Source organism: Dasypus novemcinctus, chromosome 2 (assembly GCF_030445035.2).
Source record: "Dasypus novemcinctus isolate mDasNov1 chromosome 2, mDasNov1.1.hap2, whole genome shotgun sequence".
NCBI lineage: Eukaryota > Metazoa > Chordata > Mammalia > Cingulata > Dasypodidae > Dasypus > Dasypus novemcinctus.
The window spans coordinates 155,824,075-155,849,370 of NC_080674.1; the positions used below are offsets into that span (position 1 = coordinate 155,824,075).

General features: G+C 39.3%; 1 long non-coding RNA gene across 1 annotated transcript; it reads left to right on the plus strand.

Moving 5' to 3' along the window:
- The first annotated feature begins 623 nt into the window (after positions 1-623).
- On the plus strand, positions 624-23,404 carry LOC131274370 (uncharacterized). Its single transcript, XR_009181627.2, has 2 exons — positions 624-830; positions 20,537-23,404. It is a non-coding gene; the product is annotated as an uncharacterized lncRNA (long non-coding RNA).
- The last annotated feature ends 1,892 nt before the right edge of the window (positions 23,405-25,296 follow it).

Genomic DNA, 25,296 nt, shown 5'->3' on the forward strand with positions numbered 1-25,296 from the left:
GTTGTTAATCAATTCAAATTAGAGCACTTTATGGTTTTCACAGATAGGGCAAACAAAACTGCATCTGAAGGCAGAACATGGTCTTTGTTATACCAATTTGCAAACCTCTAGTTAGAGTTTGCAAGACAGTTTGCAAGACAAATTATAAGACACCTGAGATAAAACCTAGTCCATCCTCTCTATTTCACAGATCAAGAAGTGAGTTCCCAGGAAAGGAAAGAACTCACAAAAAAATAAAGTTATATCATGGAGTTTTTCTTTTTGGAATTATGAAATTGTTCTAAATTTTTTTTTTGGTGATGAATGTACAACATTGTGATTATACTTTAAAAACCATTGAATGTACTTTGTGTAGATTGTATGGTATGTGAATATATTGCAAAAAACTGCTTTAAAAAAATAAATTTGCAATAGTTGCAGACCAGTATTCTAAGATGATTCCAACTCTGACACCAGATTTCCTTTTTAGCAAAAGGCTACATGTCATGGTGATGGTTTGGTGAGCACTCCATCTAAATTTCATGAATGTTCTTTAGAGAAGGATGTTTGATTACTAAAGTGGATGATTGGGAGAATTAATTTGGCATACTGAGAAAAGAAAATTTGTTTCTTTTAAATTATAGGCCTTGACAGCTTGTCTAACCCTGGTGCAAAATGACACTCAGGTTGCTATGGTAATGGTGTCAATAAGCTGACGTTTTCTACCAGGAGACTGGTGCAGATCCAGCAGCTAAACATCCTGGAAGACACTTGTTCCTCTCTCCTCAGCCATGGCTCAGGAATATCTTGAACCTCACCTATTGGATAACCATGAGGTCAGCTCACTGATGGTACGTACATGTCTCATTTCCAGGATCATGTAATTGCTGATTTCTGAGTCCAATCAGACCCTGAAGATCATTTGGTCCCATCGCCTAATTTAAAAGCAAAGGACACTGGGGTCCTGAAGGGGCACAGCCACATGGTGAGTAAACAGCAGAATTAGAGACAGATCCCAGGGCTCTGGTGCCCAGAGCAGGGCCCTTCAGAGCTGAGGCCAGACTTTGTGCTCCTCTTCTGCACCACTGTGGTTGCATGAATACAATGAACAGAGGGCATGACACCCAGCAAATAAAGCTCCTTATTGATTGGGAGGCCATTGTAAATAGTTGTGTTCCCGGGCTTAGTACCAAGAGTGTGCTTCTTTCTGCAGTGGGATGGGAGGCAGGAGATGTAATCCTGGCCCAGAAAATATTCTGAGAGGACTCTCTCTTGAAATTGATGATGTTATGGGCTTATAGGCTGAAGATATGTATGTAAAAGCATGGAAAGCCTCAAACTGGGCAATCCATTCTTGAGTGTGTCACTATCAGGATACCATGATTACTTAACGCAGGCACTAAGCATAAATGAGTAGCTTGCTTATACACCAGTCCCAATTTATGTTATAGAAGTCGAGAGAGGTTCAATTATTTGTGTATAAAAAAGCCAGGACTCAGGAATAATTTGGGGAAGGAAAAAGGATTTATTTACGACTGGCTGGGCTCAGGGCTTCTCATTTAAAATCCAAGACTGAACAAGTTTTTTGAGTTCTTTTTATACAGAGGAAGGGCCACATGGTTCTTTGTTTCAGTGTTCAATAAACGTGAATTAATATAGATCTTCCACATCCTAGGTAAGCTTTTAGCATGGACTTCATACATTCTAGATAAGCTTTTAGCACATTTGGTTTGCATTTACCCTGAATATTTAAAGTTTATAGAATTTGCATTGCTAAACTGTTTCTCCAGGACTGGAGTTGTTGTCTTGGTTACCAAGGGCAGGTCTGCAGTTCTCACTGTCCCAAACGCACAGCTCAGTCAGGTTATCCATGAAGCGATGAACAGGCTCCCCAACCATAGCCTACATCAATACACCAGCCGCAACTTGGTGTGCAAATCTTCCCACCTAGGATGCCAGATCACTAAGAAGAGAGACTCAGCTGCTCCAAAAACAGTTAAACAGTAAATATACGTAGGGTCTATTTTAGCAATTGCCACTGTTTGATAAAGGCAGGCCATTTAGTCTCCCCAACCTGCCAGAAGCTGGTGAAGAACAGATGAGCAGTGAAGGTAAAAATGTCAGATTTTTAAATCAAAGCTCATGCTCTGCATAGGATTGAATCAACCATTAGAGTTATTTTAGTAAATCATCCTTGGATTGATTTGCTGGGTTTATTTCACTGGGTGATTTCAAATGAAAACCCAAGTTTTAATTGAGGAAACAGACCATTATAACATTCTATCTGATGGAAGAAAAGAAAAGGAATTGGAAGTGGCTACCTTTGCCTGATATTAAAAAGACAGGCTCATTAGGAACTAGTGGGATTTGCTCTAGGGGTGTGGAGGTAAACAGATGAAGAAATCTTGGATTATTGTTGAGAGACTGGAGTTACTCATTCTTTATTGATCTCTTGATTTTATATCCTAAGAATTTATTTGCTGAACAAAAGTAAGAACATTTTTATACTATCAAAGAAATAATCAAGTTGCAATGTGTCTGGCTGGAAATCTAACCCTATTTTACAAAACAAAGGAATTGGAGGTGCCTATCAAGGAGATTGATGTAAATATTTGTGTGTTAGTTATTAATATTAATACATTGAGAAAGCTGTTATTTCTTGCTCAGTGCATCCCAGCATGTAATTTTGGGACATAACTTAAAAGTAGTATAGATTAAAGCATTGCATTTTGCTTATCTTCTCTCTATATACACTAATCATTTTGTAATAATTTTCTAATATTTGTAGTAAGGTTTTAATAAATGGCAAATTGTAGTCCTTTCTCCTCTCTTTTTAAAAAGCTGTCTGGAGATACAACAGATGGCATAATAAACTGGATATATTTAAAATGTACAATTTGATAATTTTTTATTGCCTTGAAACCATCGTCTTGAAAACAAGAATCAATATTTTAAACATAGCCAATACTCCCAAAGCTTCCTCCTGTCTCTTTGTAATTCTTTTCTTCAGCCCTTCTCTGCTCACATCTCTTCCTTCCCCCAAATTCATGCAACCACGCTCTGCTTCATCTCTATAGATTAGTATGTGTTTTCTATAATTTTATATAATATGATCCTATGATATATACTTTTTTCTGGCTTTTTTTAGCAAAATATTTTGGAGATTTGCCTATGTTTTTGTGTGCATCAATAGCTCATTCCTTGTTATTGCTGACTAGCATTTCATTAGTTGAATATACTGTAGTTCTTTCATACATTCACCTGAATTTGGATTATTTCCAATTTCAGGCTATTACAAATAAAGCTACTATAACGTCTGTACAAATATTTGTATACATTTTATTTTATTGGGTAAATACCTAGGAGTGGAATGGCTAGGTAATATATTAGTTATATATTTAACATGCTAAGAATTTTCCAAACTGTTTTCCAAAGTCATTGCATGACTAGCAGTATATGAAAGTTCCAGTTCCTCCCTATCCTCACCAACGCATAATATGGTCAAGCTTCCTAATTTTAACCATGATTTTGGGAAAGTAGTGGCACCTAATTATGTTCTAATTGTGCGTTTTCCTAAATAAGCATCTTTTCAGGGGCTTATTTGCTATTTATTTATTTTCTTCTTTTGTTTGCCTTGTTACAATGGCTAAAACCTCGTATACAATTTTAAATAGATGTAGTGAAAGTAGACATCTTTGCTTGTTCCTATTCTTATGGAGAAACATTCAGTTTTTCACCAGTAAGTCCAGTGCCAACTGTTGTTTTTTCCCCATAGATGCCATTTATCCATTCCTCCAGTTGAGGAAGTTCTTTTCTATTCCTAGTTTGCTGAGAGCTTTTATCAGAAATACTTACTGGATTTTGTCAGATGATTTTTCTGCATCTATGGAGATGACAACATGTTTTTTTTTTTTTCTTTTAAGCTTTGTTTATGTAGTGAAATATACTAATTGATTTTTGAATGTTAAACCAATCTTGCTTTCCTGGGATAAACCCCATTTGGTCATGGTATATTATTCTTTTTATATATTGTTCAATTTGATTTGCTAAATTTTTTGTTTAGAATATTTGCCTTTGTATTAATGAGGGAAATTGCTAGTAGCAAATGCTGGCCTCATAGAATGATTTGGGAGTCATTCACTCCTCTTCAATTTTCTGGAAGAGTTTGTGTACAATTTGTATAATTTCTTCCTTAAATATTTGGTAGAATTCACCAGTGAGTTTCATTTTGTGAATGGCTTTATAGTTATAAATTATAAACTGAAAATGGTTTTAAACAGTACATTCAATTTTTTAAACACATATAGTGCTAATCAGCTTATATATTTCTTCTTGAGTTCCTTTAGTAATTTATGTCCTTTAAGAGAATTTATCCATTTCATTTAAGTTGTCAACTTTATTGGCATAATGTTCATAAATATTATTTTGTTATCCTTTTAAGTGTGAAGAATATGTAAGAATGTACCTCTCTCATTCCTGAAATCAGTGATATATGTCATCTGTCATTTTTCCTGATCAATCTGGCTAGGTATTCCCAAAGAACAAGATTTTGCTTTTCTTGACTTTCTCTATTGTTTTTTTTTTTCTCCTATTGCATTGATTTCCTTGCTCATATTTATTATTTCCTTTCTAGTTTCCCTTGTTTTATTTCTTCTTTGACCCATAGTTTATTTAGAGCTATGATATTTAGTTTCCAAGTCTTTGGAGGATTTTCCAGAGATTTTCTGGTATAGATTTTTAATTTAATTCCTTTGTGGTCAGAGAACATACGTTGGTTGATTTAAGTCCTCTTACTTTATTGAGACTTATTTTATGACCTTAGATATGGTTCATCTTGGTAAATGTTCCTTGAGTATTTGAAAAGAATGTGTAGTCTGCTGTTGTAGAGTAGAATGCTCTATAAATGTCAATTAGGTCAAGTTGATTTATTGTATTGCTTGGGTCTTTTGTATCTTTATTTTTTGTTTTTGTTTTTTTAATTTAAAAAAATTTACTTTTTTATTTCTCTCCCTTTCGCCGCCCCCACCCCCCAGTTGTCTGCTCTCTGCGTCCATTCACTGTGTGTTCTTCTGTGATTGCTTCTATCCTTATCAGTGGCACCGGGAATCTGTTTCTTTTTGTTGCATCATCTTGTTGTGTCAGCTCTCCATGTGTGTGGCGCCATTCCTGGGCAGGCTGCACTTTCTTTTGCGCTGGGTGGCTTTCCTTATGGGGTGCACTCCTTGTGCATGGGGCTCCCCTGCATGGCAGGGCACTCCTTGCGTGCATCAGCACTGCACATGGGCCAGCTCCACATGGGTCAAGGAGGCCCGGGGTTTGAATCGTGGACCTCCCATGTGGTAGGTGGATGTCCTATCCATTCGGCCAAGTCTGCCTCCCTCTCTTTTGTATCTTTACTGATTTTCTGCCTACCTGTTCTAATATATTATTCAAAGAAGAGTGTTGAAATCTCTGAATATAATTGTGGATTTGTATATTTCTCCTTTCAGTTATGTCATTTTTTGCCTTATATTTTTGAAGCACTGCTATTAAAAGCATTAACATTTAGTATTGTTATTTCCTCCTGATTAATTGATATCTTTATCACTATGAAATGATTTAGGTAATATTCTTTGCTTTGAAATTGACCTTGATGTTAATATAGCCACTCCAACTTTCTTTTACTTAGCATTAATGTGGTATACTTTTCCCCACCCTTTTACTTTTAACCTATTTGGTCTTTATATTAATGTGTGTTTCTTATAGTTAGCATATAGTTGGATTTTGATTTTTTAATCCAATATCAATATGAAAACCTCTGCCTTTTATTTAGAGTTGTTTAGACCATTTATATTTATTGTGCTTATTGATATAGTTATGTTAAATCTTATTTGTTTTTTCTTTGTCCCACCTGTTCTTTGTTCATCTTTTCCTCTTTTTCTGCCTTCTTTTGTTTCCTGGTATTTTAAGTTTCCATATTATCTCTTTTTAGGGGGAGAGGAGAGATTTGATTCTTAGTCACTAGTTTTGAGAAGTTTGGTTATTATGTGTCTTGGCGTGAGCTTCTCAGCTCTGTGGGTATATAGTTTTTATTCAAATTTAGGAATTTGAACTTCTGTTCAAATTCTTTCTCAGCCATTATTTTCTCAAATATTTTTTCTTCCCTCATGCTTTCTCCTTTGGGACTCTAATTACATATATATTAATTCACTTAAAGTTAACAAACAGTTCACCCATGCTTTGTTCACTTTTAAATCATTTCCTCCCTCCGTTTTACTTGGGATAGTTTCTATTGCTATGTCTTTAAGTCCATTTGCCTTTTCTTCTGTAATGTCTAATCTGCCATTAATACCATTCAGTGTATTTTTCATCTCAGACTTTATTATTTTCATCTCTAGAAGTTTGAGTTGTCTTTTTTATATCTTCCATGTCATTACTTAATTTTTTAACCATATGGAGTACAGTTATAACAAGTGCTTTAATGTCCTCTGCTAACTCTAACATCTGTTTGTTCTGAATCAGTTTCAATTGATTGACTTATTCTCCTCATTTTAGGTTGTATTCTCCTTCTCCTTTGCATGTCAACTAATTTTTACTGGATACCAGACATCATGAATTCTACCTTGTTGAATGCTGAAATTTTTGTTTTCCTGCAAATTGTCTTTATTTTTCTTCTGGGATGCTTTTAAGTTACTTGGAAATGGATCTCTTCACATTTTGATTTTAAGATTTGTTAAGTAAAACTAGAGCTGTGTTTAGTCTAGAGCTAATTATTCCTATTTCTAATGCTAGACCCTTCTGAAAATTCTACATGATGGCTGATGAATTATGATGTTTTCCAGTCTGGTTTGTGGGAACAAACACAATTCCCAACCTTGTATAAGCACTGGGTACTGTTCTTTCACAAATCTTTTTGAGTAGTTATTTCCAGTTTCCTATAGTTACCTCACATGTGTGTGCTAATTGATACTCTGCTGATTACTTGAGGAAAAGCCTCTCAACCTTTCTTGAGTCTTCTCATTGTACTGCTCCCTCTGAATTACACTGTCATGCAAACTCCAGCTGTCTTGGTTCATCCAATTCTTGTTTCTAGCTCCTCAATTCTGGGAATTTGATGGGATACACCTGAGTTCTCCTTCTCTATGCTATGACCTGGAAACTCCCTCAAGGCAGTAAGCAGGGGCAGTTGTGGAGCTGACCTCATTTCCCCCCTAACTCTCAGGAATCATGGTCCTTCACCGATTTCCAGTGTCTTATAAACCACTGTTTCTCACATTTTCCCTTTTTTTCAAGCAGAAGTATAAATCTTAGTCCTTCTTGGTCAGAAGTAGAAGTACAAAAAATTAGAATGACTTTTTAAAAATACTCCTTCAGGTCATAGAATTTCACTTCACTAAATCAGCAGTGAACACATAGCTGAAGATATATGCATTGGGTTCATCTGTTCTCTGTAATCATTTTTATTCATCGGATATTATGTTGCATAGGGTCAGTCCTTGATAAACAAACAAATATTATGTTATGTTTATGTTGCACATGGCTTTGATATTCTCTCAGGTACTTTCATAGTTCTTTTGCCTCTTAAGGTCAGTGACCATAAGAAGTTCCTGGATATCTAGCTTCCCTCTGTGGCATCTCATCCTCTCTGTGACTTTTCAGAATGTGTCTGTCTTGTGTACAACTTCCTAAAGACAATATATTCTGCTAAAGGAAGTGTGAAACAGTAAAATCAATTTTTCTAAGTCATTAGCTAACTATTTTAAGAGATTCTTTAAAAAGTTCTTCAAAATTACATACACATTTAAAACCATTTACCCCAGGGGTTCTTAACAAGGAATCCATGAGCATGAATTGGAATTCAAAAATACATTATTCTTATGGGGACTTGTTGGTGTGTGTGTGATATATTTATTAAATAATATATTGATATTACTGTAATCTAAAACTTTCACGAAGATAAGCTTAATAATTAGGGAGAAAAAGAAAAAGATAGGACTTAGACACTGAGGAAAAGATGGAAGTAGTTACCTTGCCAATTTGCATACAGGGCAACATTTATTGCAGTGATGGAAGGCAAAATATCAAAAAAAAGTTTTGCATTTTTAAATTTTTTGATACCCCAATTTATTTTTACCTTAATTTTTCTAAATTAATATATATTCTATATCTAACCTTTAAACTCATCACTATATTCCATTTTACTATTAATGGAAACTGGCAATATATTGGGCTTCACTTTTGAAGAAGTTTTGGATCACAGAGAGGTTCAACAATGGCAGGGGAGGAATACTGGTGTGGGATGTTATTGACAGGGACACATGGTTGGCAGGGAGTTTTCCAAGGCGTATATCCAGGGTACATAAAAATGTTTGGATATTTTCATAGTGGTTACAATTAAAAACAACAACTTAGGGAGTGCTGAGTTCCTAGCCAGGGGAGCTCTATCACAGTCCCTAAAGGAACAACCACAATCCCCCAAGTGCAACAGCAAAGATAAAAAAAGAAGGAAGGTCCAACAATGAGCCCTTGATACTAATGACTACGCTTGTGAGCCTGTGCACCTGAAATAAGAACAAGGCCTAGAGCTTCAGGGTGCCTAAGAGTTACCTCCTGAGAGTCTCTGTGTTGCTCAAATGTGGCCAGTCTCGAAGCCAAACTTAGCATGTAAATGTGTTGCCTTCCCCCCAAGCATGGGACATGACTCCCGGGGATGAGCCTCCCTGGTGCTGAGGGATTACTACCAAGTTCCAGCTGATGATGTAACTAGAAACTGACCTTGAATAAAAGGGTCAACTCGGACCAGAAGAATATCTTTGTCTACATATAATACCAGGAGTTAAAAATGCTTCTTGACCTGAAGAAAAGGGGGGAAATGGAAAGGACAAATGAGTTTATATGGCTATGAGTCTCCAAAAAGAGCCAGGAGGTTATCAGAGGGGTTTTCCTTATGCACACCTGAGCAGAGTCCCAGAGACAGATAAAGTAGATACAACCCCAGGTATTGGTTCTGCTGAGGGCTACAGAGACCCACAGATTCTATGGTCATGGCAGATGGAGTTCAATGCCATGTCAGTTGGCCCTACTTTGGAGTTTGTGTTTCTGTGCGATGGAGCTGGACTCAGATGTGATCTTTGTCTACAAGTCTCTCCTGTTACTTTCACTGGAACTGTAGTTGGTGCTGGGGTTTAATGTATACCCAGGGTACCTGAAACTCTGGACTGACTACGTGATAGCCAGGCCCTGAACCTCAACAGACTTGCAACTCCTACACTCTGGTTTATTGGACTTACCCCACTCAGCTAACATGGAGGTGAAGAAGGTCAACCACCACACCAGGGAGCCAAGAGTGCCTACAACTCAAAGCAGGAGGATTGCATCCAGCATCCATGTGAAATCTAAGCCCCCTCTTGATATAGATGTGGAGTGGACACAACCATTCTAAGGTCCACAGGATGGAGGAATAGAGTATAGATTAGAGTGGACTTACTGATATTCTATTCATGAACTATTGTGATTAGTAATAGAAGAAAATGTGGCACTGGTATGGAGAAAGTGGCCATGGTGGCTGCTGGGGGTAGGGAGTGGAAGGAAGAGATGAGATATGGGGCATTTTCGAGATTTGGAGTTGTCCTGGGTGGTACTGCAGGGACAGTTACCAGACATTGTATGTCCTCCCATGGCCCACTGGGTGGACTGTGGGAGAGTTTGGGCTATGATGTGGACCATCGACCATGAGGTGCAGCGGTGCTCAGAGATGTATTCACCAAATGCAATGAATGTCTCATGATGATGGAGGAGAGTGTTGTTATGGGGGGAGGAGTGGGGTGAAGGGGGTGGGGGATATATGGGAACATCATATTTTTTAATGTAATATTAAAAAATAAATAAAGACAAAAAAATAGCATTTCCCATACTGGCAAAGAAAAAAATATATATATATTGGATAGTGTGGACTTAGTAAGGGGTCTGTGGTTTTCATGTGTTGGCTTCAAACAAGAATGCTATTGTTTCAGGAAGTGAATTTGGCTCAACCGATAGAGAGTCCACTTACCACATGGGAGGTCCAGGGCTCAAACCCATGGTCTTCTGGCCCATGCACAGTGCTCATGTGCAGAAGGAGTGCCGTGTCACACAGGGATGTCCCCTGTGTAGGGGAGCCCCAGGTGCAAGGAGTGCACCCCATAAGGAGAGCCGCCCCACGTGAAAAAAAATGCAACCTGCCCAGAAGTGGCACCGCACACACAGAGAGCTGATGCAGTAAGATGACATAACAACATGAGACACAGATTCCCGGTGCCACTGACAAGAATACAAGTGGACACAGAAGAACACACAGCGAATGGACACAGAAAGCAGACAACTGGGGCGGGGAGCGGTGTGGGGGGAAATAAATCTTAAAAAAAAAAAAGAATGCTATTGTTTCTATATCAAAATCCAGGTCCAGCATTTCTTCCTCCAGGAAGGAAACAGTCTCCCCCACATAGTAATTTGTTCTCTTTGTTATTGTCATATTACTTTGTACTTATTTTAAAATGATGTATCCTTCCTTTCCATCTTATTAAGAGACTCCTGATTTTTTCAGGGCTACACATTGCCCTATTTTAACAAAACTATTTCACTTATTATCTCAGACTCCCTTGTACCTAGGTTTGGTCGTGTAACTCATATCTGCTTCTGCTGGGGGATTCTGGAAACATTTTTTGCCTCATGGATACAGATGCTACTTTCCCCTGCTGCTACCATTGCCCCACTTCTTCCTTTCTGAGATGATATATGATAATGGGAGCAACAGCAGTTTTCTGGCCATCCTAAGAGAAAGAACCACAGAGACCTTTGCTCTAGTGTCTTCAAGCCACTGAACCAACATAGCAACTGCTTGCCACTGGGCTTTTCATGGCAGAAAACAACAAACAGCAACAGCAACAGCAACTTAATTTGTGGGAGATAGTATATAGTCAGTTACAACAAAATTCAATCTCATACACAAATGGAGAGAGAACATTATCTCTGTATAATTGCATGATCATTTTTATTTCTTGCACAATAAAAACTGAACAGCCAGTTTTAGGATTTTAAGCAGCAAATCAATTCAGAACAACCTATTTTGCTCATCTTCTGGCTCACTACTTTAAATCTTTAACCAAAATGTCAAGTACTAAAGCACAGCTAGTACTACATTATAATTCTTTATTTACTTCTCTGTTTATAGCATGAATTCTTTGAGGGCTTTACACTGTATCTTATTTATTCTTTCACCTTTAGAGTCTAAACTTCTCCTGGTATGTATTAGAACATTGAGAAGTAGTTGTTTAATTGAAATAAAATAAAAGGAGAAGAAGCTTTTTAATCCCATGCTAGAAGATGCTCCCACAGGATAAAAATCAGTGCTCAGATATACATGGTATGATAGGCAAACAGAAGGAAGCCAGGATTTAGGGCCAGCACTCTGTCCTTGTACCAGTGTTTCACTCCCTATAACAGAAAGAGGAACTCGTGTGGCTCCACAAGGATGAAAGTGACTTCTAGAATCCTGAAGAAAAACATCTTGGACCAAAGAAGCCTTGGTAGATGCTTTAGAAAATATTCCTCCACTTTTAGAATATTTTCTGCCTGTAATTGCATGCCACCTAAGCAGGTAAACGTATTAAAAAATAAATACCATATTTACTGCATTGCTTCACTTGAAATGGATGGTGGACTATAATGCACAGTGGCAAAAAGCCAAACAGTGGCCTGCTCGTTTTATTTGGTTTTCTTCTGTACTGATTGTTTACTTATCAATTTGCCTTGTATCTGGGAGGTGTGGTATCCTCTGGGGAATGGGGTCTGAGACCAATGGCAACCAGCAACCATTCCATCTGGATTTCTCAGGCCTGTATATACAGGTTGAACAAGTTGCAGGACATGAAATCCCAAGTCCTGAATCACCGACAACTCAGACTGAGCAAGTGTGAGATCATACTTCTGTCTGAAGGATTGCAAGAACATCTTTGCCATTTGTTTCCCTGTGATGTAGAGGACAGATAAGATGCCCAGTGGAATCAGGCAATTTTGACATTGTAAATTATTTTGGATTTTGTGATTTTACATATTGGAAGTTACTCTCTTCGAATCCACATGCCTGAAATCCCAAGAGAGGTCACTCCCAGGGTGGGGCCTTGAGTATTGTGAAGAGATCAGGAAGAAAACAGGGTTCAAAAACCCAATTTCTCTGGAAGTTGGAGGAATGGATTACAATAAGAACTTTACAATGACGGCCTAATTTGCAGTCATTAACTTTTACAGGCATGTTTAGACTACCTAATAAATAATACAATTATACTTATGGAATATGCAAATGGAGTCTAATTTGCAAATAAATGCCTGAAGAATTTTTAAAACTTCAGAGGCATCCCAATCTTAGGATTTGCAGCATTCTTATTTGTGTGGTTTTATTTATTTTGTTTTATTTTATTATTTTATTTTATGACATGCCATAAATTCAATTAAATTCTATGGACAAGAACATTTTAGTTTATTTTTTTTTTCTTGCTGAAGAAAGAAAATGATTTTTAAAAAGGGGCAAGCAATGAGCACATATGCAAGCAGGAAAATCAAACAGTGCCACATCAGAATAAGAGGGAAGGAAATCCAGCTAGCTAAGCAGGTACAGCCTTACTTGTCATCCTTCACCCTCATCCTCAACTTTCTTCCCTTGATATGGAAAAAAAGTAGATGCAATTAGAATCTGCAAAGTTAGAAGCTAAAATAGTGCTGACAGCAAACAGAAACAGAAAGTAAACACTCACAATCTGCAGGTAAAGAAAATACTGTAAGGGATGGTCTTTCAAATATATTCCTAGAACCTAGGGTGGCCTCTGGCAGCCACACAGCACAGAAGTTTGGCGAGGCCCAGTACAAATGGAAGCTACAAAGTCCCCCCGTGCATATACTCGCAGAGTTAACCATAGTAGGGACAAGCAGACGGAAGTGCATAAGCAAGACCTCTGATTCCATTTACGCATTAGGATATGCTCTCTGGCCCGGGAGTGACTGTGTTGAGGTTCTTTTCCACACTGGGCATGGAGGAGCCCGTCTCACTTAGTCCTCTCAACAGTCCCATAGGGTGGGTGTTTATAAGCAAAGAAATGAAAACTCAGAGAGGTTCAGGGCCTTGCCAAGCCCACATCACTAAGAGTGGCAAAGTGGGGATCAAAAGCCAAGTCTGAGGGCCCCAAACCAGGCCTCCCCACTCCAGGGCATCTCATCTCCATCAGGTGCCTCTTGCTAAAAGAAATATGGAATTCTGGTGACCCATATTCTGCACTACGCATATGGACAAATGAAGTTTGCTGATTAAAAGGGAGCTCAGAATGAATCCTTTAGTAAGTGAAGGATTCATTAGCAATGGCAAATTAGTGCATTTAACGTCAAAACACCCCACAACTCTATGTATGTATGTGCCAAACGTAAAGATTTAGAAAGATGGCAGTCAAGAGGGCCATTAAGGAAGACTTCTTGAGGTTCATTTTTGGATGACCTGAATTTCTCCTCAGTCTATCCATCTCTCAGTTCATTCTCTATAATGCAGAACATCTAAATATTAGGACTTTTTCTTGCATTTCAGCCTTTTCTTTCAGGTCACATGGTTCTCCTGGGAGAGGCCTCTTCTCCTGTTGGAGCCCTGGTGACTGGACAGTGTCTCCTGAAGCAGCCATGTCTGTGGGGAGCTCTGAATTGACTAGGCACATCTGGCTCATCTGTTGAACCCCAACGAACTAGCACCAGAACTACCAGCATGTCATTCTGCAGGGAACGAGCTACTTTTTGCCTTCCATGGTTTTGTGCAAAGGAAGATGAGATGTGTGAATAATAAATAGTAAGAAGAGCAGTTACAATGGCAGGGGAGATGAGGCTGGCCAAATGTCATTGGGATGTGCCATTTCTCCCAGCTTTAGGATTGATAAGCTTCTATTTCTTGTTGCATCATTTACTCATTCAGTAACATTTTGAACAATTATTTAATGAGAGCCAACTATGTCTGAGGCTCTGGGGCTATGACAAGCCAGGTCACTGTTCACATGGAGCTTGTGTCCTAGGAGGTGGGAAGACAGACAAAAATGAAATAATTAAATACATGATTTGTTAAGTGGTGAAAAAAATCTCTGAAGAAAATGTAAGCTCAATAGGGGGAATAAAGAACTGCAAGAAACTAGTTTATGTAAGAAGATCAGTGCAAAAAAGAATGATTCCATTTTTGGTGTTTAGCTGCTGAAAGGTTTTAAGCCTCACCACTCCCTCTTTACCTTCTGCCCCACATCTGAGCAAGGTGATAAGAAAGCCTGGGCACTCCCTCCTTTGGCATCAATGAGAGAAGCAAACCATGTAAACTCTTGCTTGTGCGCAGGAGCCTTCACCCAACCCGACCACTACCACAGTAAAACCCAAGCTGTTCTCCTTTCCCTGCTTTCTCAAGCCATTTTCAAGCCAGTGGGGGAGGGATATCCTGCTCCCCCAGAAAGCCTCATTATGTAAGCAATAAACCTTTCATAGCATCTTGCAATGTGTGTGTGTGTGTGGCATCAATAACTTTGACATCCAAAACAAACTTTGGATTCCTTCCTCTGCAGGTGGTCACAATAGTCACATAAGTATCCTAAGGCAGCCAACTTGGAGAAGTTATCTCAGGCAGAGGGAACAGGTAGTGCAACATAACTAAGGCTGGTAAAGGTTTGGCATGTTCAGGGAACACCAGGAGGCTAGTGTGGCTACAGATGGGTGAGAGGAGAGAAGTAGGTGGCCAAGACAGAGAAGTTGTGGTGGCAGGGTAGGTTACATACAGCTTGAACACTGACAGCATTGTTAGGATTTTTGCTTTTTTCTCTGAATGAGGTGAGAAGTGATTGGAGGGTTTTAAGCCAAGAAGTTACTACTCGGGCTGCGGTACAGAGAATAGAGAGCAAACAAATGAAAAACACCAAAACACACACACACACAACAGTAAAGAGGCTATTGCAATAATCCAGATGAGGAATGGCCCAAAAGGGTAGCATTAGACGTGGTGAGTACTGGATATTGAGTATGAAAGACAAGGTAGAAGAATGACACCAAGACTTTTTAGCTTAAGAGACTAGAAGAATGGAGTTACCACTAGCCAAGATGTGGAGAAGAACGGTGATTGGAGGGAGAGAGAAATCAGGCATTTTAGATATGTTATGCTTTAGATATTATATGGACATTACACATCAATACCATCACTTGCTATGAACCCTTGTAATGTGCAAGACATCTGTGAAAGACTTTATATACTATCTTATTTAAAAGAATATTTCCATTTGTTTAATATTCATCTTTCCCAATGGAGTATTGTTCCTTGAGAACAGTGGCAATGTTTCTTTCTCTCCATTGCACCTCTAGCACCAAGTACAGTGCCTGGTTTGTATAGGCACTCAGTGTATATTGAATGAGTGAATGAATACATGAGTGATGCGGTGAGTCCTCCTTACAACTCTGTGTAGTAGGAACTAGGCCAGCTAAAACCCTGCTTCCACAGCCCGTCTGGACAAGTTCAGAGAGCCAATGCATTTCACCAGTGTAATGACCAAGGCAATGCTGTTGGACTCAATCACCTCCTCTTTCCCTTTGGCACTGGTCAAACCTTCACTTCAACTTAAGGTCATGCAATGTCATTTTATTAAAGGCTGCATTCATATGAAAGCTGATGGTTATGCTGATATTATTTTACTGCTATGAAATGTAGGAGAACACAAAGAAAATACATTTCAAAATAAAATATTTTAAATTTATTTCCTTGAGATTTTTTGTCTTTATTTTTTTAATGTTACATTAAAAAAATATGAGGTCCCCATATACCCCCTAACCCCCTCACCCCCCTCCTCCCCCCATAACAACAACCTCCTCCATCATCATGAGACATTCATTGCATTTGGTGAATACATCTCTGAACACCGCTGCACCTCATGGTCGATGGTCCATATCATAGCCCACACTCTCCCACATTCCACCCAGTGGGCCATGGGAGGACATACAATGTCTGGTAACTGTCCCTGCAGCACCAACCAGGACAACTCCAAATCTCGAAAACGCCCCACATCTCATCTCTTCCTCCCACTCCCTACCCCCAGCAGCCACCATGGCCACTTTCTCCATACCAGTGCCACATTTTCTTCTATTACTAATCACAATAGTTCATGAATAGAATATCAGTTAGTCCACTCTAATCCATACTCTATTCTTCCATCCTGTGGACCTTAGAATGGTTGTGTCCACTCTACATCTATATCAAGAGGGGGCTTAGATTCCACATGGATGCTGGATGCAATCCTCCTGCTTTCAGTTGTAGGCACTCTTGGCTCCCTGGTGTGGTGGTTGACCTTCTTCACCTCCATGTTAGCTGAGTGGAGTAAGTCCAATAAACCAGAGTGTAGGAATTGGAAGTCTGTTGAGGCTCAGGGCCTGGCTATCACATGGTCAGTCCAGAGTTTCAGGTCCCCTGGGTATACATTAAACACCAGCACCAACTACAGTTCCAGTAAAAGTAACAAAAGAGACTTGTGGACAAAGATCACATCTGAGTCCAGCTCCATCACACAGAAACACAAACTCCAAAGTAGGGCCAACTGATATGGCACTGAACTCATCTACCATGACCTTAGAAACTGTGGGTCTCTGTAGCCCTCAGCAGAACCAATACCTGGGGTTGTATCTACTTTATCTGTCTCTGGGACTCTGCTCAGGTGTGCATAAGGAGAACCCCTCTGATAGCCTCCCGGCTCTTTTTGGAGACTCATAGCCATTTAAACTCATTTGTCCTTTCCATTTTCCCCTTTTATTCAGATCATAAAGAATTTTTAACTCCTGGTATTATATGTAGACTGAGTATTCTTCTGGTCCGAGTTGACCCTTTTATTCAAGGTCAGTTTCTAGTTACATCATCAGCTGGAACTTGGTAGTAATCCCTCAGCACCAGGGAGGCTCATCCCCAGGAATCATGTCCCATGCTTGGGAGGAAGGCAACACATTTACATGCTGAGTTTGGCTTTGAGACTGGCCACATTTGAGCAACACAGAGGCTCTCAGGAGGTAAGTCTTAGGCACCCTGCAGCTCTAGGCCTTGTTCTTATTTCAGGTGCACAGGCTCACAAGTGTAGTCATTAGTATCAAGGGCTCATTGTTGGACCTTCCTTCTTTTTTGGTCTTTGCCGTTGCACTTGGGAGATTGTTGTTGTTCCTTTAGGGACTGTGATAGAGCTCCCCTGGCTAGGAACTCAGCACTCCCTCAGTTGTTGTTTTTAATTGTAACCACTATGAAAATATCCAAACATTTTTATGTACCCTGGATATATGCCCTGTAGAACTCCCTGCCAACCATGTGTCCCCTGTCAATAACATCCCACACCAGTATTCCTCTCCTGCCATTATCTTTAGTCAGAATAGGCTGTAGCCTATACTTTAGCATGAAGGAGACCCAACAACCCACTCCAAAGGCACAAACTGATATTCATGACTAAAATTCCACTGCTACAAAGTAGTTCAATAATTTTCCCTTTTCATGAGTCCCACAATGAAATGGTGTAACAACTCAATCTATTCTTTTTTATTAATATTTTAATCATATCACTGACAACATAAAAAAGTAAAGAAGCTTTGGTGGAGGTAAGAAGTGGAAATGATCTCTATGTGACACTGTGGCTGAGTATGATGGGTGGCATAAGGACATTAAGGATATAAGTTAGGAGTGGGATTCTAAAGGGGCAATGAGACAGAAACAAAGACATACCTCACCCTTTCTCCAATCATAAGCTTAATCTAATAAGATCCAGGTTTTGATCAGCGAGTAGTATTAGTGCTGGTTTTTTTTTTTAAATCTATGTCCTGTACTGTAACACAGGGCAAGGGCGCAGGAGTGAAGCCATCCTCTGTGGCTGACACATTGGCCAAAGCATTGTTCCACCTTTATCTGAGAAAAAGTGGTTCCATAGGCAAATAAGTATGGGACATTCTGCTTAATTATGTCCCTCTCTTGATATTTACAGTGGTCATTAGCAGATTAGATGTTAAGATAAACTGTCAATTGTAGAGATCAGTTTATCCTTTTTTAATAGCATTTTTAAAAAACTTATTTTTGTTTGTTTCTAAACACCCTTAGAAACATGACGTTCTGTAGAATATAATTTGTAAGTGGCAGAGCTAAAACACTTTATCTGGAAGTTAATAGTATGAAAGAAAGGAGGCTGCCTAGCTTACTGAAGAACTCAGTCTTGGAAACTAGAAAACTGGGTTCAAATCCTTCATGAATCCACTTAAAGACTTGGTGGCCTCAGGCGAGTTACTTAACCTCTCTGTCCCCCTGTAAATTAAAGTTCTATTTCATTTTTATTGCTAAGCATGCTGATAAGATTAAATGAAATAATGCATGTAAAGTATCTTGATATAGAAAAACTGGTAACTAAGCTTTTATAATCTGGGCTTACCACGTCCTTTCTAGGACTCTGCTTCCACACCTGGCTATCATCCCTGGTTTAGAGTAGCCTGGTAGATTTTGGATTAAAATCAAGTTAGGTTCAAATCCTAGCTCTCCCATTTACTAATTGTGTGGTCTTGGGCAAGTTACTTGGCCTCTGTGGACCTCAATTTTCTTATCTGTGAAATAGAGCTGCTAGGAGAAGCAGAACAGTTAAGGTCTAAATAGTGTCCAGCCAAGGGTCTAGATCAGAGGAAACCGTGTTCTGATTTTACTTTTCCTCTCTGGCTTGACTGTGATATCTCTCCTAAATCTCCGTGCTGAGCATATTCCATCCTAGTAGCCAACACACCTGAGAATGGGGATCTCCCATATCCTTCTTCCACACCCTTCCCAAATTCTAGCTTCCTTCCTGGGGCAACTGGTGCTTATAATTTATTTCCAGATCCCTGACCCAGCTGCAGAGAAAGACAACAGAAAACAATTTCTCTTCCCACAGCTTCCCACGCATTAGTTTTCCCTGAATGTCTGACTTATGACTTCTAACTCCCCTCTGGCTGTGATTACTCAGGCAAAGTGAAGTGGACAGATGGAGCAATTATTTGGAAAGCTCAAGCTAATGGAAAAAAACACACACACACACAAAAGAAAGCAGGAAAGACAGAAAAAGAAAACCCTGCACTGAATCCTACAGTTGAGGGAAAGAGTTTATTGGTTTAAATTATTCCTATTGCCTGCTGGCATTGATTGTATTTTGCAGGTAACTGCTCAGCTCTCAACATTAGTTTGCCCATGTCGAAAAATGGTATCTTCTTAGATATTTGTATCACAGGTAGCCCTCTCTTGAATGAATAGGTATGTTTGGGGAAAGCATGTTTATACAGAAAACTTTCATCAAGTGACTTCAATCCATTCACTGGCTTTCATGATGAACACAAGTAGGGAACAAAGGGACTCTGGACATGATAAGAAATCACACTTTAAAATAAAATATATTTTTGCAATCATGCATTTGAAAAATTTCAGAGTAAACCGTAATTAATGTTGCATAGCTATGGAGTCAAACAGTATGGATACAATCTCTACTCTGCCAGATTTTTGCCCTTAGAACTTTGATAAATTATTTAGCCACCTATTCTCAGTTTCCTGAGATAATACCAAACTGGAGATAAAAATGGTACCTAACTCATAGAGTGATGATTAAATAAAATAGCAATATATCCATCAGACTTCACATACTGCCTGGCATATAGTAAGTTCCTAATAAATGGTGGCTGTTATTAATTAATTATTAATGAATTGCCTTATGATTTAAATTATAAAAGTTAAAAATGGAAAAGCTCAGCACTTCAGATAACAGCAGTTCAGTGCCTCATATTTTGTATGAGTTTTGAGCTATTATTGGTCTGGTTCAATTCATATGCTGCTCCAACTTGAAATTCTCTGGTTCACACTCGCTCATTATGAGGTACCTATGTAGATAATCATGTAGACTTTGGTGTCTGTTATTGACAAATACAGTCAGCAACTGGTTCAATCCCAGCCCAATGGTAAGTGCAGGTTTGCTGGGGAGACCACTGAACTTAACAAGCCCTTCAAGGCGGAAGTAGGTCTCTTGCCCTTCAGCTAGACACCACCCTGCCTGAGTTCAGGGGTGCATGCCACATAGCCTAAGGTCTTGCAAACTGTGTTTCAGATTTTCTACTATTTTAGAACAGGAACCAAAAGAAAACTTGGATGGCTCTGAGTCTAGATTTTTCTCATCTGTAAGAGTCAGCTAGAGAAGGCAAGACCTTTTCTGAAGATGATAGAAATATTAATAACTACCACTTATTATGATAGAAATATTAATAACTATCACTTATTGAGTACTCAATATAGGTCAGGTCCAGTTCTGGATGTTTTACAGAAATGATCTTATTTGATTCCCACAACTACCTTCTGTGGAGGGAGATTATTATCCATCCTACTTTACAGAGGTGGAAGCAGGCCCAGAGGAGTTAAGTGACTTGACCAGATCACACAGCTTCCAGGTGGTAGAGTCTGGAATTGAATTGTGTCTTCTGATTGAAATGCTAGAACATTTAATGAATTACTCTGTTGTCTTTTTGCAAGGGTCATTTTCACCTGGGGAAAAGCTGAAACATCTACCACGTTTGGAAGAGCAGTGACCTCCACTTTCAAGTATTTTTGTGGAAAACCCTGTCGTCTTTGTTGGAGCCACACTACCAATCCATGGCAGCCCGTAAGGAAACCCACACTCTAATTGCAGGTGTCTCCTAAGTAATGATAATGAAGATAATTGATACTAATTACAACAGATACTAATAGCAACTACAATGTACTGAACAAGTATAATAATGCATGCCCGGTACCATGCTCAGCACTTCAAAATTCACACAGCTAACCCTCACAGAAACTGCCAGAAGGCATGTGGTTGTGAATTGAGCATCAGCTCTGCTGTCAGATACATCTGCAATTGATCTCACGCTGCCACTGATCAACGGTGGAATTTGGGGTAAATCATGCAGTCTCCTTCTCCCTCTCCTTAATTTCCCTCACTTTAAACATGAAATCTGCTATGAGACTTAGGTGAGATGCTGTGGAATAAGCACTTAGCACAGTGCCTAGAAGGTGGCAGTCCCCAGTAAACGTTAGCTTTACTCTTAATCCTGTTCTACCAGATGAAGAGACTAAGTTGCAGAGAAGGGAGATGAAGTCCCTGAAGCCACATGATTGGCAGAGTCTGTAGGTAATCTCTGTCAATTCCCTCCAAGCCAGATAGCTCTGTCCACCTGACCAGCGGTTCTCAGACTTGGCCTCACCTCAGAAACATCTGATCAACTTGTTCAAAATCCAGGGTTTTTGGCTCCATCTAGGAGATTCCAGTTCAGCAGGACTGGGCTTTAAGTGCTGCTGCTGCACCCACTCGTGCCACCTCAGTCTTTGGGTTCCCTCTGTCCTGCCTCCTGTAAGGAAGTATGTCTGTAACCAAGGACTGCAAAGAACCCTTACTAATCAGTTTACGATACTCTTCTTTTCAATTCCACTTCTTTTAAAAATGAATACAAGGTATTGGTTGAACAGTTGCTTTCTGGGCACAGTATCCAAGGACTTTATTTATTTATTCTTATATTTGGTCTACTTTCAGAAAAAAATATTATGATGCCTTCTGAGAGCTTAAAACCTTCATTGGAAACACTGACAAAGACATACCAGCCCACAGGAAACAGGGAACTTTCCTCATTTGTTGTTTTCACTGTTCCAGTTCTTATTAAGCAAACATGGGCATGTCCCTCTATAGCTCTTCTTTTCATTTCTCAAGTCACTCTCCTTTCTCCACCCTCCCAGGTTTTTGTGCTGTGTTCAGTGACTAAATCTTCAGTTGGCTCTGGTCTTCAGGGGTCTCAGCCAAAGCAAAAGGCTGTATCCTTTTTGAAGTCACAAGCTGAATAATTTGCATCTCCCTGTTTGTAAAAAAAAAAATCGACGATGGCAACCAACTTTCACTAATCACTCACTGTGTGTAAAGCACAATTTCACAGGAACTATAAGCAATGGATACCATTGTCTCTTCCATTCTCCACATGTGGAAACTGAGGCATAGAGAGCCTAGGTGTGTTCTTCAAGATCATATTTTCCTTCATCTTCTTTAGCTCAGGTTGTACTCATCTCTTGAAATGCCCTCTCTTATGGGATTTCTCTGACCCTTTGGCTTAAAAATTGAGTCTCACTGGTCAAGTTTCCAATCATGGAAATGGTATCAATAGACAGGGGTGGGGGAGTTGGTGTCAGTCAACATGGAAGACCTAAGCCTCACTAGTCTAAAGAAACAACAGGGTGAAAGAGAATCCCAGATCCAAGTCTCATTACTGACATTTAATATTAAAACCGATTTCAAGAGAGAGACACTGGAATAGCTGAACAATTACAAAGCCACCTTAATAAACTCTCTGTTTTTTGCTTGTCACATACCAGAACTGGATTCAGGATCTAAAAGTCATGGTGAAAGTGGAAAAGCTAAATTTAAGCAGACGATCCAAATGAAGTCGAACAGAGGAAACAATTATATTTCATAACCATGGTTTGGTAAGGGATGTTTTCAAAATATAATTTCCCTGTTCAATGTGTATTTACCAAGTATACCACGTAAACTTCACTTTAGAAAGCATTCAGACTGAAGAAAAAAGTGATGCACCATTTCTCTGGCATTTATACCCAAATTTCTTTTGCATATACAATTCCCATGAAGTATGAAATGTATATATTAAGATGACGGAATAACACAGTCTCCAAAGGAGACTGACCTGCTTCTCACTAACACAGGGTCCACCCCCAGTGTCTCCAGGGCCCTGACACAGCTCTCAGATGCAGATGCAGCATTTAGAAACCATGTCAAGTGGGTTTCAGGTTGCGGTCTGGAAATAGTCTATGTATCTTTTCAGGTGACCAGTATATAGTATCTATACATGTCTATAGTATCTATACACACATTGGGAATAACTAATAAAACATAAATGGGCAGAATAGTATATTAGTTAAATATACAGACTCTGCGATTAGATAGCTGTGTACTTAAATCTGGTTCTGTGACCTTGACGCCAGCATCTTACCTCTCTGAGTCTTGGGTCTCATGTGCAGAATGAAGATATCGATGACATCTACTTCCTAGGGTTATTGTGAGGATATGTAAGGACATGAATATCAACATTTAGCAAAGCCACTGGGTAGAGAGTGAGAACTCAATAAATAATAGTAACCAACCCTGTTATTAGGACGACTATCATCACCAGCACCACTACTGTATTATTACTGATGACACTATTACTACTGCTACTGCTACCGCTACCACCAGCACGGCTTTATTATGAGTACTACTGTATCTTAATACATTTTTGAAATGTCCCTCCCATCCTCTCTTTCACTTGTGTTCTTTCAGTCCTTCTATTTATAATTGAGAATAAAATTGTTTTTCCTGCCGAAGAGGCTTGAGGTTGGAACACTTATTTATCTGAGCAGATGTGTGTCAGTGTTGCTCTGAACAAAAGGTTCCAGTATGCCCTGCTGATATATTTCATGATAAAATGATGTGTGGGTTAAACATAAGTTCATATTTCAACTCAAGTGCCACCTCATTCCACAAGCATTTGGCCTACACTGATGTGTCCCTTCTCTGAACAAACTATCTTATTCTCTAATTCTTTCATGCTTAGTGAACCTTATCTCCCCCCATTAATAAGCTCCTTGAGAGCAAACTTGAGGACCATAAACATGCTAGGCATTCCAAAAATATTGGCATATGAAGTTGGTTTTGAATAAGCCATGAGTTTAAACCCTATACGGATATTCATCTATCATGTAACCAAAGTGCAGAGTTAGACCAGTGACAGCTGGATCCAGGAGCTCGGATGACTCCGTCAGGGTCCAGTCTCTCCATCTCTTGAATCTGCTTCCCTCTTTGTTGGCTCCAGGCAGACTCATTTCTTGTGTTGGGGAACTCCATGCTCATAACCTTACAGCTCCAAGCCTAGAGGAAAATAGAGTGACTTTCTCCACCACCTCTACATAGGTCCCTTTTAATTGAACAGGCATCAGTCACGTGCCTACCCTGGGGCAGGTAGTTAGTCACCCCTTGCCCCAATCATCTGGGCTCTCCAAAGGAAATTCTGGGCTAAGGGGAATGGGTTTTGGATGGAGGAAAATGTCTCTATAGAGATCTCACTTGTCTTTGGTAACCACCTCAGCTTCGAACACAGTAAAAAACCATAGGCGGTACAAACTGTAAATTTTGAGATATAGTTTTACGCTTCAGGCTTCCAGACTAAATCCTATTCTTTTTTTCCTTCTCCCTGAGTGATGTTTTGTGGCTTGATCCTAAAAAAGTGGAAATGGTTTACTCAAAATCAACATTATTGCAAAGTTTAGACTAATTCAGGGACGGCAAGTCCATAAAGGGCTAGTCTTGCCCTCTCCCCTTAGTATGCTGCCCTCCCAGACAGAAGTAATCTCTCCCTCCCCTGAACTGCTATTTTCCCTCTCACACGTCACATGTGTGCTTTGGCACTTGCCATATGGTCTCTTCGTTCTTATGTATACTAGTCAAGACCTTGTTAAATCATAGAAATCCTAAATCATAAAGACTTTAGAAAAAAACATAAGAAATATTAGTTTACAAATCTGAGCAGGCAAGGGATAATTTTCTTTCATAAATGACTTAATCATGTGATGTCAAAAGGATAGCGTTTTGCTGTTTCTCAAGCCTCTTCTTAGTAAATGTTCTATTTCAATCCCACTGCTCTCAAGACAGCCGTCATAGCTCTAGCCTTTATCTTTTATTCACTTATAATGGAAAGAGAGAATCTTTCTCAAGATTCCCATGACACTGATTGCTTCTCACCAACTTTAACTGGAGCTTGTACCTAATACTGAATCAAGAACTACCCAAAACAATGAGGTGCACTGATTGGCTTAGGTCTAGGTCCCAAGGGCTAGGTGTGGGGTAAAAACTAGACAGGTTTAAAAATGGGGCATGGGGAAGGAGTCATTCCTAGAGCAACTGCCAATCAGGAATCAGAAAGGAGACTGGATATGGGGCTAAAAAGAATAACAAATGTGAATTTAACTCTTTTCTTCAATAGTTTGTTATTCTGCCTCTTGGCCCCAGTTCCTAGTGTAGTACATGGCATATGTTGAGTAAGTGCTTAATAGTGTTTGCTGAAGGAAAGAAGAGAGGGAGAGAGGAAGAAAAGAAATAGGTGGGTTAGATGAACCACTGATTTGACATTTCTAACATTTTCACAGTGCTTCAGTCAATACCAACTTCTTTGGGAATGTAAATTTTAAATAGGATTTGGTATTTGGCAATACAAAGTTAC